The 12,526-nt window shown below is 49.4% G+C and overlaps 1 pseudogene; it reads right to left on the reverse strand.

Annotated features, from left to right (window-relative positions):
- Window positions 1-995: 995 nt before the first annotated feature.
- LOC118576319 lies at window positions 996-4,912 on the reverse strand (annotated as a pseudogene).
- Window positions 4,913-12,526: the final 7,614 nt, after the last annotated feature.

The following is a 12,526-nucleotide window of genomic DNA, read 5'->3' on the forward strand; positions in this document are numbered from 1 at the left end:
CCATCTCTGGTGTTCCCACAATCTATTTTATAAAAGGTTCATTAATTTTATGTCTGTGAGTGTTTTTCTTGGCTGTATGTGTTTGTACCATGTGCCTGTCTGGCGTCCACAGAGGCATTGGAAGCCAGGAAACAGGAGTTATGGATGGTGTGAGTCATGGTGCAGATGCTGGGATCCGAACCTGGGTCCTCTGCAAGAGCAGCAAGTGCTCTCAGCCCCTGAGCAATCGCTGCAGTCCTTACGATCCTGTCTTTTAAATGAATTGAAATCTAAAGTAGACTCATCCTATCAATCTTTATACCTCAGTTGGAGGCAGCATGAGGATTCCCAGAGCCATGGAGGGAAAGGGGACCTTGGGCAGACACAGATCCAACAGGACAGATCTGAGATGAGACCCTGTGGATCCCTCCTCTCTGGCCATCCTACAACCCGGGTTAGAGTCTGAAAGATGGAAAGAAGGAGAGAACCTCCAGGGAGGGGCCTGGAAGAAGGCAGGAGCTCAGGAGACTGAAGTTCATGTCCTCAGCCCACAGTCTCCTGAGTCAGGGTGATAGTTGGGCCTGGGGGACAAGGATGGACAAACACCTCTTAATGCTGTCACTCAGGGACCCCAAAGGGGGATGAGACAGGCACCACTCACAGGAACAAGAACAGGTCTAGCCCTCCACACAAACTAAAAAGACAAGAAATAAACAGAGAAATGGGGTGAAGAGCCATGGTCAGGTCAGAGCCCAGGCTGACCTGTCACAGCTGCCCTGGCTGCTCACAGTCCTGGGGACAGGACAAGGCTCTGTCATCCCAGTGTCCCTGTGATCACAGACTCTCAGCATGTGGTTCAAGTGATGAAGAGAACAGACCAGGAGGTGACAGAGCTGAGGAGTGACCATGTCACAGTCAAAAATGGACTGAGCTCCACCTGGGCACAGCCCTGATCACACTCAGCTCCTGCAGCCTCATCTTGTCCACCAGATACACAGCACAAAGAACACAGATTCTGGAAGGTTCTCCATGGTGCCATTTATTTCCTCCACAAACTCTAAGTATTTCAATCATTTAATTTACCCGCCAATCAATCTGTCAGATCAAGGACGTGGACAATCAAGTTGACATTCAGATTCTTATTTTCAGTGGGGAGTCAGGGGCTGCAGCTCAGGGCAGCATGGAGGTGACAGGATGCAGATGTCCCCTCCTGTCTGCTGGACCAGGAAGGTTGGCTGTGGAAGGGAATGTAACAGTGCAGGGACAGGGTCCTGGTGTGCAGGGGTGGCTGGGCTCCCAGGTCTTCACATGGAGACCACAGGGTCACAGCAAACATCAGACTTGTTGCTGAGAGTGAACTGAGGGGCTCAGGACGTCACAGGAGAGACCTGAGCACATCTCTGTCACTCTGTCAGGCCGGGCAGCTGTCTTCACACTACAAACAAGAGTCATGAACAATCACTGTGAAGACAACATCCCAACAACCCACCACTCACTCAGAGGAGATTCTGGGAGTCCCTGAACCCCAATCATGTCCACTTGGCCCCTCCCAAAATCAGATCCCAGAGTGTCACCTTTACAGTCTGGGAGAGACACATCAGAGTTCTGGGCACTGTCCCTGCCTAGGGTAAATACATACATATATATATTCATATCAAGATACAAACAAGGCACCCAGAAGATTTTACCAGATGAGCTATTATTATTGGCTGACTGAGCCTCCCATTTGTCCAGATTCACCCTAAGGGCCTCAGAGACAATCCTGCTCCCCACACTTACCTGTAGCTGGAGTGTAGATCCCTCCCTTTCCACCTGTGAGAAGAAAAGCTGTGAGAGACAGGGAAGACCCCGACCCTAGGAAGGTTCCAGAACTGACAGCAGACCCAGGTCAGAGACAGGAGCAATGAGGGCTGTGGATGTTCCCCTTAATGAGGCAGAGCACACTTCTGAAAGGGGCTGAGAGAGAACCAGACCCTGTCCTTTCCTACCTGTGATTCTCCTCCTCCTCCTCACAACAGCCACCACAGCTCCAATGATGGCCGCAGCTCCAAGGAGACCCAGGACAGCAATGATTGTCACGATGGGGACAGTGGACTGAGGAGGCTCTGGAAGGGAAGGACAGGAAGGGAAGGTGAGGGTCATGACCCCAGCTCTCAGCCCTGACCCTGCTCAGGGTCTACAGAAGGCTCCAGCTTTCCCTGACCCCAGCTCTGCACCCACATCCTCCTTACCCCATCTCAGGGTGAGGGGCTCAGGCAGGCTCTCATGGTACACATGGCATGTGTATGTCTGCTCCTCCCCAGAAGGCACCACCAGAGATGCCCACTTCTGGAAGGTTCCATCCCCAGAAGGTCTGGTCTCAATAAGATCCGTTTCCTGTGTCTGTTCCTCCCCATCCCTCTGCCAGGTCAGGGTGATGAAGGTAGGGTAGAAGCCCAGGGCCCAGCACCTCAGGGTGACTTTCCCTTCAGGGCCAGGATGACGGGTCACATGTGCCTTTGGGGGATCTGTGTGGAAGATTTAAGAATTCTCACATTTAACAAGATAAACTGAAATCTGCAAAGACAAAGTTAAACCAATGATGACACTAAACTGTGTCTGTTTGGACAATTCTGTCATCACACTAGTGACCTCAGGTAGAGCTGGTCCCCTCATCACAGAACTGCACATTTTTCTGGGTGGACTCAGTAGCTGAGAGAGAACCCACACGAACCAGTAGGTCAACATGGTCTTCCTCAAGTGATGTTCTATAACATTAGTTAGGTAATAAAAGAATAGAGAGGGAATGAAAATAATTAATTTATATATGTTACTAATTCATATCAAAAAAGAAATCAGGTACAAGAGCTACATGAAGGGTGTCACCAACTCCTGCTGCCACCATTGAGACACAACCACTGTGGCCATCTTGCTGACCAGGCCTAAATGTCTGTCCAAGTGAACAGCCATCACCTAAGTGTACAGCACACATGTGGTGAACCTCTGACATTCTGCCAGAGAAAATGACTCCCCAAGCCCTGCCTCTGGGGGACAAGATACAAGGTATAGTCACCAGGACCCTTGGAAGTGTGCTGTGGGGCCCAGTGCAGCACTCACTGGGACACAGCGGTGCTCACAGGGGTGTGTGGATCTTCCATCACTCCTGTCCTGGAGCTGCAGAAGACCCTGTCTCTGAGGAAGTTCAATTCCTAATCCACTGGGGAACTCTGTGACTTGTTGGGGCAGAGGGAGAGCAGGAGGGCTCTGGATGTTAATATGACAGGAAATAGTCTAAGCTCACAGGAACCTTTCTGGTTTAAAGGAAACACTGATGTGTCTAATTATCCACATTAGCAGTTCCCCCTGGCTCCTGTGGAGACTGATACAAATAACTGAAGGGGGGAGAGAAACAGTATCACCCCAGTGAGGGGAAAAAAAACTGACTAAACGCAAAATAAAAACTTCAAAAAAAAAAAAAAAAAAAAAGTAAGGAAGAAATAGTATTCACCCAGGGTTCCCCATAAATGCTCACGTGACTATTCTAGGAATAGAAAGAATTGTAGTGGGAGGGATGCAAACCTCACCCACAGGAATGTGGGTGAACATATTCTTTCCAAAGTTCTAGAAACTGGGTGAACCAGCCCAGGGCGTCCATGTCTCCCATCAGGTAAAGGAGACTCCCTGTCCTGCTGTGTAAGGCTGACACACTCAGACGACAGACTCAGTTTCCACAGACCCTGGTGTGGGCAGAGACCCCGGCCTGGGAGCGGCCATGGCTGACAGAGGCTGCAGGAGACCCAGGGACACTGTCTGCCCTGAGACAGGGGCATGACCCCAGCTGAGGGCTTTCTTCTTCCTCTGGACTGAGCCCAGCCCGAGGCAGAGGGAGGAGCTGCCCGCGGCCCTGCACCTGTGCGCTGCAGCGTGTCCTTCCCGATCTCCAGGTATCTGTGCAGCCACTCCACGCACGTGCCCTCCAGGTAGGCCCTGTCTCCCTCTGCAACACCAGCCTGCTCCCACTTGCGCCGGGTGATCTGCGCCGCCGTGTCCGCCGCCATCCACGTCGTCAGGTCATAGTTCAGGGCGAGGTAATCGCGGCCGTCGTAGGCGTACTGTCGGTACCCGCGGAGGAGGCGCCCATCGGACCCCATGTCACAGCCATACATCACCTGGATGGTGTGAGAGCCTGCGGGGACCCCGCGGTCAGCCCCGCCCACCCCGTCAGCCCCGCCCACCCCCGGACTCCTCTAAACCGAAAGGGAAACCGAGTCTCGGTCCCCGACTCTCCTCCCAAACCTCGGACCCGGGACCCGGGGCGACTCCGACCGGACGTAGGGACGTGGAGAGGTCGTGACCTCCACCCGCGGTCACTCACCGCCCTCGCTCTGGTTGTAGTAGCGGAGCAGGGTCCTCAGGTTCACTCGGTAAACCTGCTAGTTGCCCTTGGCTCTCCGTGTCTCCCTCTCCCAGTACTCCGGCCCCTCCTGCTCCACCCACGGCGCCCGCGGCTCCATCCTTGGAGTCTCCGCGTCGCTGTCGAAGCGCACGAACTGCGTGTCGTCCACGTAGCCGACTTCCATGTACCGGGGCTCCCCGCGGCCGGGCCGGGACACGATGGTGTAGAAATACCGCAGCGAGTGCGAGCCTGGGGGCGGCGCGCGGTGAGACCCCGACCCTCCTCCGGGACCCGGGCGGGTGCGGGGCCGGGAGGGGAGCGGGGCGCGGGGCTCGGGACGCGGGTGGAGACGGGCGGGAGGGTCTGGCCGGGCGACGCGGGGCCGCGGCTTCCCCGGGGCCGCCCCCGCCCTCCCCGCAGGGTCGTGTCCCTCCGACCCCGCACTCACCCGCGCGGGTCCGGGTCGGGGCCAGGGCGGCCGCCAGCAGCAGGAGCAGCGTGCGCGGGGCCATCGCCCCCATCTCGGATCTGGGACTTCTGAGTTCCGCGGGCTGTTTGGACTTTATAACCCGAGGCCGCGGCGACGCTGATTGGTTCTCCGCGATCTCGGCACCCAATGGGGGTGAGAACAGGAACCTTGTCATCAGTGTCCGGGCGGAAGGACCTGACACAGGTCAGGAGCTGGAGAAGTGAAACTGGGAACCTGGGGACCCCCAGCCCTGGGCTCCCACTCCAGACCTCACCGCCTGGGGACTGAGACTTTGCTGGACCCTGTGCTGCGGGACGGAGCGATGTTTGTCCCGGTGTCTCTGAGCCGCCTAAGGACAACTGTCTCCTCAGGTTAGTCAGGATGAAACCTAAGAGCATGGAGCTTCCAGGGAAAATACACACAGCACCTAAAATGAATATTCACGGAAACGGGTGTGTCGGAGTCCTGGTGACGGTGTGGGGCTGCCATGGACTCCTGCATCGGGAGGTGACTGGAGTTTTCACAGCTCTGCTCAAGGACTTTTGACTCCGTGTTATATGTGACTCTGTCCCTACTCACCTCTGCTTTCACTTTCCACTTCTGTTATGTGTGGCTGGGATTTGAAGACATCAACTCAAAATCCACAGTAACAACAAAATAATAATAAATTTAATGTTTCTCCGCTCTACTGAACAGGGATGAAACCTCAAATCCCCAGTGTGTGCCTCTGCCATGAGAATCACCTCTGCCCAGTGTCCACCCTGCACAGGCCTGAGGAACTCAGGAGCCAACTCAGTTATCAGACCCAGGGCTCCACAGGCCTGTGACATACATGTCCCTCGTCTCATCAGCTCATGGACTGTGAGTGAAGGTCAGAGAGAGAATGAGAGGTCACAGGTTCTGTAACTTCTAATACACTGTCATCATTATTCTGCTTTATTATTCCTTACAGTTCCTCTCACTGTGATTTACTCACTAAAGCAATGTACCATGGCAGTGTGGACACAGGGAACCGTAATAAGGAAAATGATGATGCTGGTGTGTTACTCCTAGAATCTGTGGATTAAACTGAGGAAAAGGATGAGCTCTATGGTAAAATCTACCAACTTCTAGTGTCTTAGTGTGGTGGTTTTGAAATACAATGGCCCCCAAAGGGGGTGGTGCAATTAGGAGTTGGGGCTTTGTTGGAGAAAGTGTGGCACTGTGGGGCTGGATTTGAGGTCTCTTTTGTTCAAGCTTCCCTCAGTGTGAAGGTCAAATTCCTGTTGCCTGCAAGATGTAGGATGTTCAGGCCCAGCACCACATCTACCTGCTGCTGCCATGCTTCCTGCCATGATAATGGACTGAACCTCCAAAATTGTAAGGGAGCCACCTCAATTAAATATATACTTATAAGAGTTGCTGTGGTCATGGTGTCTCTACTCAGCAATAAAAACTCAAACTAAGACACTCAGAATACAATGAATGACAACAGTTAACACAGTAATAAAATTGACATGCTCCAGATGGGAATAAATAGTGTAAAGGTTTCTAAGTGTGACCTGGAAGAGAATCTTCTCTCCAGCAGCAACAGAGCTCACGTTGCAGAAAATCAAGCAGAAGCCCTCATTATAAGATTGGCTGAATGACAGCAAAAATTCAAGTCCCAGCCATGAAGAGTATCAGCAGTTAAAGAAAGGGCGTTAATCGGTAAATAATGAGATCCTGTAACTTGGGAGGAGGATGTGTGGCAGGACCCTATTGAAGATGAGAAGTCTGACCCCTCAGATTCTCAGGGTTTATCTCACCTGTGGAGGTAATGTCTCTACCCTCAGCCCCACCTCCTGAATACACCTTTGATGAACAAATTATTCCTTCAGTGTTTGTTAAGCCAGCAGTGACTCTCTCTGAAGGAAATACCAGGGAGACAATCCTGATTTCCCTCAGAACCACCAATAGCTGCCTGCAGAGCTTTCACCAGACTGCAGGCAGAGCAGGAGCTTTGGGGAAGGTAGAAGATAGTCGTTTAGTGCCAGAGACGGGCACTGCACTGCTAAAGAGTTTAATGAGTTTGCTAATTCATTCCAGCAGAAGTTGGGGAGTATTGTGGGAATGGATTTAAGGTGTGGGATAATGGTGGAAAGAACATTAAAACTGGGTCAGACTGAGTTTATTAATATGGGCCCTCTAAGTGCAGATTCTAGATTTAATATGGAAGCTCTCACAGTTAATAAAAGTGTCAAATGTTTGTTTGAATTGTTGGCTAAGGCATTTGTCAAAAGATGGCTTCCTGATAAAGACTTGGAGATGCCTGGTACACCTTGGCTTAGTGATGATGAAGGGATTCTAAGGCTCAGGGAATTTTCAATGCTAGCTTGGGTGTGCTGTGTAAAACCTAATCCTCCACCATGGGAAGGCCCAGAAGACATGCTCTTCACTGATATTAAAGACACAAAATGGTGAGAGGTCACCAGCACGATTCCAGAGTCTTGTTGTCACCCTTTTCCTTGAGCCAGACCTTAGGACTGGAGATGCTGCTGCTCAGTTGGACGAATTAAAGGCAGTGAGTTTACCTGGGGTCCAAAGGTATTAGGGGCAAATGGCAGCATGGAATTGCTAAAGACAATGTATCATAGTTACTGTAATGGTCAGCACAGGCAAAGTTAATTTTATGGTGGCATGACTCACATGGACTTTTGGTACTGGATTATCATGATGTTTCCAGGTATGAAAATAAATAAAGAAACTATCTTAGTCAGTATTCTATTCCTGTGAAGAGACACCATGAACTTGGCAAATCTTATAAAAGAGAATTGAATTGGTGTTTGCTTAGTTTCAGAGGTTAGTCCATTATCATCATGATGGAGACCTTGGCAACATGGAGCCAGACATGGTTCTGGAGAAGCTTCTGGGAGCTCCACATCCAGATCATCAGGCAGCAGGAAGAGAGAGAGGCACTAAGTCTGGCTTGGGCTTTTGAAAACCAAAGGCCACCACCAGTGACACATGTCCTTGAACAAGGCCACTCTGACTCCACACCTCCTGTTCCTTCTTAGTGATGCCATTCATTCCCTGATGACCAAGCATCCAAATTCATGAGCCTATGGGGACATTTTTATTCAAACCACCAATTCCACTCCTTGGCCCCCATAGCCTTGTAGTAATATCATAATTCAATATGCATTCAGTCCAACTCTAACAGTCCCCATAGTCTATAACAGTCTCAACACTGTCTAAAAGTCCAAAGTTCAAAGTCTCTTCTGCGACTCATGGCAATCTCTTAACTGCAATTCCTTGTTAATGTAAATAAAAAAGCAGATCATGTACTTCCAACATACAGTGGCACAGGATATACATTCCCATTCCAAAAGGGAGAAAGGGAACACAGTGAGGAAATACTGGGCAAAGCAGTCCAAGAACCAGATGACAAACTCCAAATCTGCATCTCCATCTCTGATGTCAAAACACTCTACAGTTCTCCAACTCCTTTCAGCTCTGTGGACTGCAACACACGTCTCTCTCAGGCTGGTTCCACAGAGTTTTAGCACCTGTCCATGAGAGGTGTCCATGACTACCATTCCTTCACACAAGGGCCTCTCTGGGCTTCCCTGCAGGGACACCCCTGAGACACATGATGGGCCTCAGCTGCTTTCCTTAGATGCAGAGAGAGATTCCACAACCCCATGGACCACTTCCTTCATGGAAAGGACAACAGTTTATCCTTCCTGGAGTGGATACTTATTCTGGTTGTGGATTTGCCTGGGGTGAAATCCTTCTAGCTCAGAGGCAGAGAAATCACCCGGCTGACCTTCCTCCTCCACTGTCACCCAAGAAAAGACCTTTCTCCTACACATTCTCAGACAAAACATCTCCAACTGAATGTCCCTTCCTTCTACTTCCTGTGTGTCTGTCTCTCCATCCTCCTTACTTCCTCCTCTTCTCTATGGTTTTTTTTCTTTTTTCTGTCATCTGGTTGTCTCTTGACCTATGGTTGATTTTATTTAATCTTGTTTACGATATCCAAGCAGGAAGCTCTAAGATTAAAGGTGTGTGCTAGAGCTGGGCCACACCACAACTAGAAGCTGGTTTTTCTAGAAAATAATGCAATCTCAGGGTTCACAGTGTGATCAAATAATCTGCAAAAGTTTTTGTTTTATTTGGATGTCTGTTTTGTTTTGTTTTTTGAGACAGGGTTTCTCTGTGTAACCCTGGTTGTCCTAGAAATTGTTCTGTAGACCAGACTGACATGAAGCCCTAAAGATCTTCTTGCCTGTTTTAAATTTAAAAGATTAAAGGCATATAACACCACTGCCTGGCTAAATTATATACTTTTATCTTGTTTGTTTAATTTACTTTGTTTTTTCCTGTATTTGAGAACAAACCCAGGGTCTTATGCACTTTAAAGAAGTCACACTGAGCCACATCCCCAGCTCTGTGATGTGTATGTGTGTGTGTGTGTGTGTGCGTGCATGTGTGTGGACTCAGGTTACTGGGGATTGATCCTAGTGCCTTGAGCACACCAGCTAAGCATCTTACCACTGAACTACAGCCCCATCCTATCTTATAATTTTTTAATTTAAATTTTTTTATATGTGCAAGTGTTTTGCTAGAATGCACATATGCATGTGGTGCTAACAGAGGCTGAGAGGGTGCTGGATCTCCCAGAACTGGAGCTATGCGTGGCTGTGAGCCTCCCTGTGGGCCCTCTGAAAGAGCAGCAAGTGCTCCTAACTATGGAGATATCTCTCTAGCCTACTTTTCTCTAATTACTGCTTTGAGATGAGATCTCATTGAATTTCACTTGCCATCCTCCTGCCTCAGCCTCTCAAGTAGAGTGGAGAGCATTACAGCAGACAATTCCAGGCCACAGGAGCTTGAGGCTGGGACTGGATCCTTCCTCACCCCTCAGAGGAACAGGAAGCTGAGCAGCCACCATATTTCATAGCACCCATCATAGAACTCAGGTGAAATCCAGCCTGTTCCCCACAGTGTCCTTTAACAGCAAACATGGGAGATGGACTCTGCTTGCTCCCCTACACACTGACTTCCCAACACTGTGTCTGTACTTCTGTCCCCACCATAGCCTGTCTTGTCCCCCACACCTGTAATGAGCTCAGCCCTTCTAGCCCTTACTGGCTGGGGATTCCTTCCCCTGTTTGGCTTCCACTGAAGTGTGTCCTCTCTGGGGCAGCACCTCCTGTGCAGCTTCTGGAATGATGTGAGAGATGTTTGTTTTCTCACAGAGGAGAATCCTTTCTAGTCTCCTGATTGCTGATTGTCCTCAGGCCTTCTTTTCCTCCTCCTCCTCCTCCTCCTCCTCCTCCTCCTCCTCTCCTCCTCCTTTTCTTCCTCCTCCTCCTCTATCCGGGGATGCTGGCACCTCTCTGTCTGTTTCTCATTATTTTCCAAGGTGGCCTCTCAACCACTTGGTGACTGACCTGCGTTACTTCTCCTCCTACACCATCCTGTGATCACTCTGTTGATCTGTCAATGGAACCAACCTGTGATCACACTGTTGATCTATCAATGGAACCATCCTGTGATCACATGTTGATCTGTCAATGGAACCATCCTGTGATCACACTGTTGATCTGTCAATGGAACCATCCTGTGATCACACTGTTGATCTGTCAATGGAACCATCCTGTGATCACACTGTTGATCTGTCAATGGAACCATCCTGTGATCACACTGTTGATCTGTCAATGGAACCATCCTGTGATCACACTGTTGATCTGTCAATGGAACCATCCTGTGATCACACTGTTGATCTGTCAATGGAACCATCCTGTGATCACATGTTGATCTGTCAATGGAACCATCCTGTGATCACAGTGTTGATCTGTCAATGGAACCATCCTGTGATCACACTGTTGATCTGTCAATGGAACCATCCTGCACTGTGCTCTCAGCCCCGAAATGGACCTTCTATCCAGGAGTTTGTTAATTGCTTCACTGTTGTTATTTTGTTTTGTACGTGTGTGTGAGTGTGTGAGTGAGTGTGTGTGTGAGTGTGTGTGTGTGTGTTTTGATTTGCTTCAGGGTCTCATATAGTCCAGGCTGGCCTTGAACTCATGATCCTTCTGCCCCTCAGGAGCTGAGTTGAGATTACAGGCCTGGGTCACACACACTCATAAGGACATTTTGAGTTAATTCCTAGGAATCTGAGCATATCCTCCTGAACATCTGCTATCAGGGACGGGTTCTTACTCTCTTGTTTCTCTCCTTAGCCTCCTCCTTGTTCTTTGTACTTTCTCAGCTGTGGTCACTGTGCTGGAGTTTTTGTAGGGAAAGTGCTGTTTTTAGGAGCCTTATACAGAATTATTTAGTTGTAAATCAAGTTATCCCACCTTGTCCCGGGTTTAAGAACTCTGTGAACCCAGGCCTGGAGTTACAGGTCTGTGATCTGAGCTACTTGGAGTCTTGAGGCAGAAGGATTGAATGTTATAATCCTGACTAGGCATACTGGGTGTTCAAACCTGTCTAAGCAACTTAGTGAGATTCTGACTCAAAAGAAGATGTGAAATGAAGCTGAACACGGTTGATAAACTTTTAATCCCAGTGCTCTGGGAAACAGAGGCAGGATTATATATGTGAGTTTGAGACCAGCTCAGCTTACATAGTAAGTTTCAGGCAAGCTAAAAGTGGTTGTGGTTGTAATTGTTCTTATAGAACAAGAACAACAAAACACATGTTGAAATCTAATCGTCTTTCTCCTTCGGGTCTGGGAATAAGTTCAGGTCATTGGGATGTGCAGCAAGCTGCCTGCTCAGTCGTCTCTCTGGCCCCCAAAACTCAGCCTATTGGAATCAGGAATCCTGATCTCTCTTCTAATGCAGAGGCTCCTCAGACTGGGGTCAAGGACTCCACCTGCTCACACACTGCAGGGCTTCACCTGTCATAATCAAGCTGTCACCTGCAGCACTGACTGAGGGACACCTGAGGGCCCCTGTCACTGGGATCAGCCTGAGACCCAGACATGTGCTCTGGTGATGGTCACTGCTCAGGCCCCGGGGAGGCTCCTGTGATCTCTTGTGCTGTGACCTGGGAGTGAAACGCCACAGCCAGAGTCTGTGGAGTCCAAGTCTGTGCCTCTGCTGGGAGCCAAGGGGTGTGCAGTTTAGGAGGGTGGGGTGCAGGGGGACAGCTTTAGTGCAGGTGACAGGCAATGCAAGTTAGTAATTGTCAAATGTCACCCTAAGTTGGGAGACTGTTTGTCTTGTTTACATGAAGCCTTAGACCTTAGGTTGTTTAGGTAGATAAGACTTATAGATTTATTGTCACCTATGCTTGTCATCTCTATTTATGTTAGTTAGGTTATCCAGATTTATACATACATAGGTCAGATGGACAAGTAATCTTCATACACTTCATGGACCTACAGAATATGGCATTAAATAACTTAGAATTCTGTTGACGTGAGACACAATTGCTCCTGGCAGCACCAATTTGATCCTGAGAGAATGCTGGGCTTCTAAGACATTTCCATTTGGAAGTTTGTCTTCTTGGCACAAAATGGCCTACTGGGCAAAGAACTGCCCTTGCCTCAACTGCTGACAGTACGAATGCTGTCCTTATGGACAAGCAGGAACACAAGGAAAGAGACCACTGTACTCTGCCAAGACAGGGTAAGATGGTCTTTCAGAATTTCTGCTTCTGAAAATGGAATGTCAGATTAGGCCTGTAGCCAATTTGAATGCACCAATGATGCTGAGAAACATTAG

This window comes from Onychomys torridus, unplaced genomic scaffold, assembly GCF_903995425.1.
Source record: "Onychomys torridus unplaced genomic scaffold, mOncTor1.1, whole genome shotgun sequence".
Classification (NCBI taxonomy): Eukaryota; Metazoa; Chordata; class Mammalia; order Rodentia; family Cricetidae; genus Onychomys; species Onychomys torridus.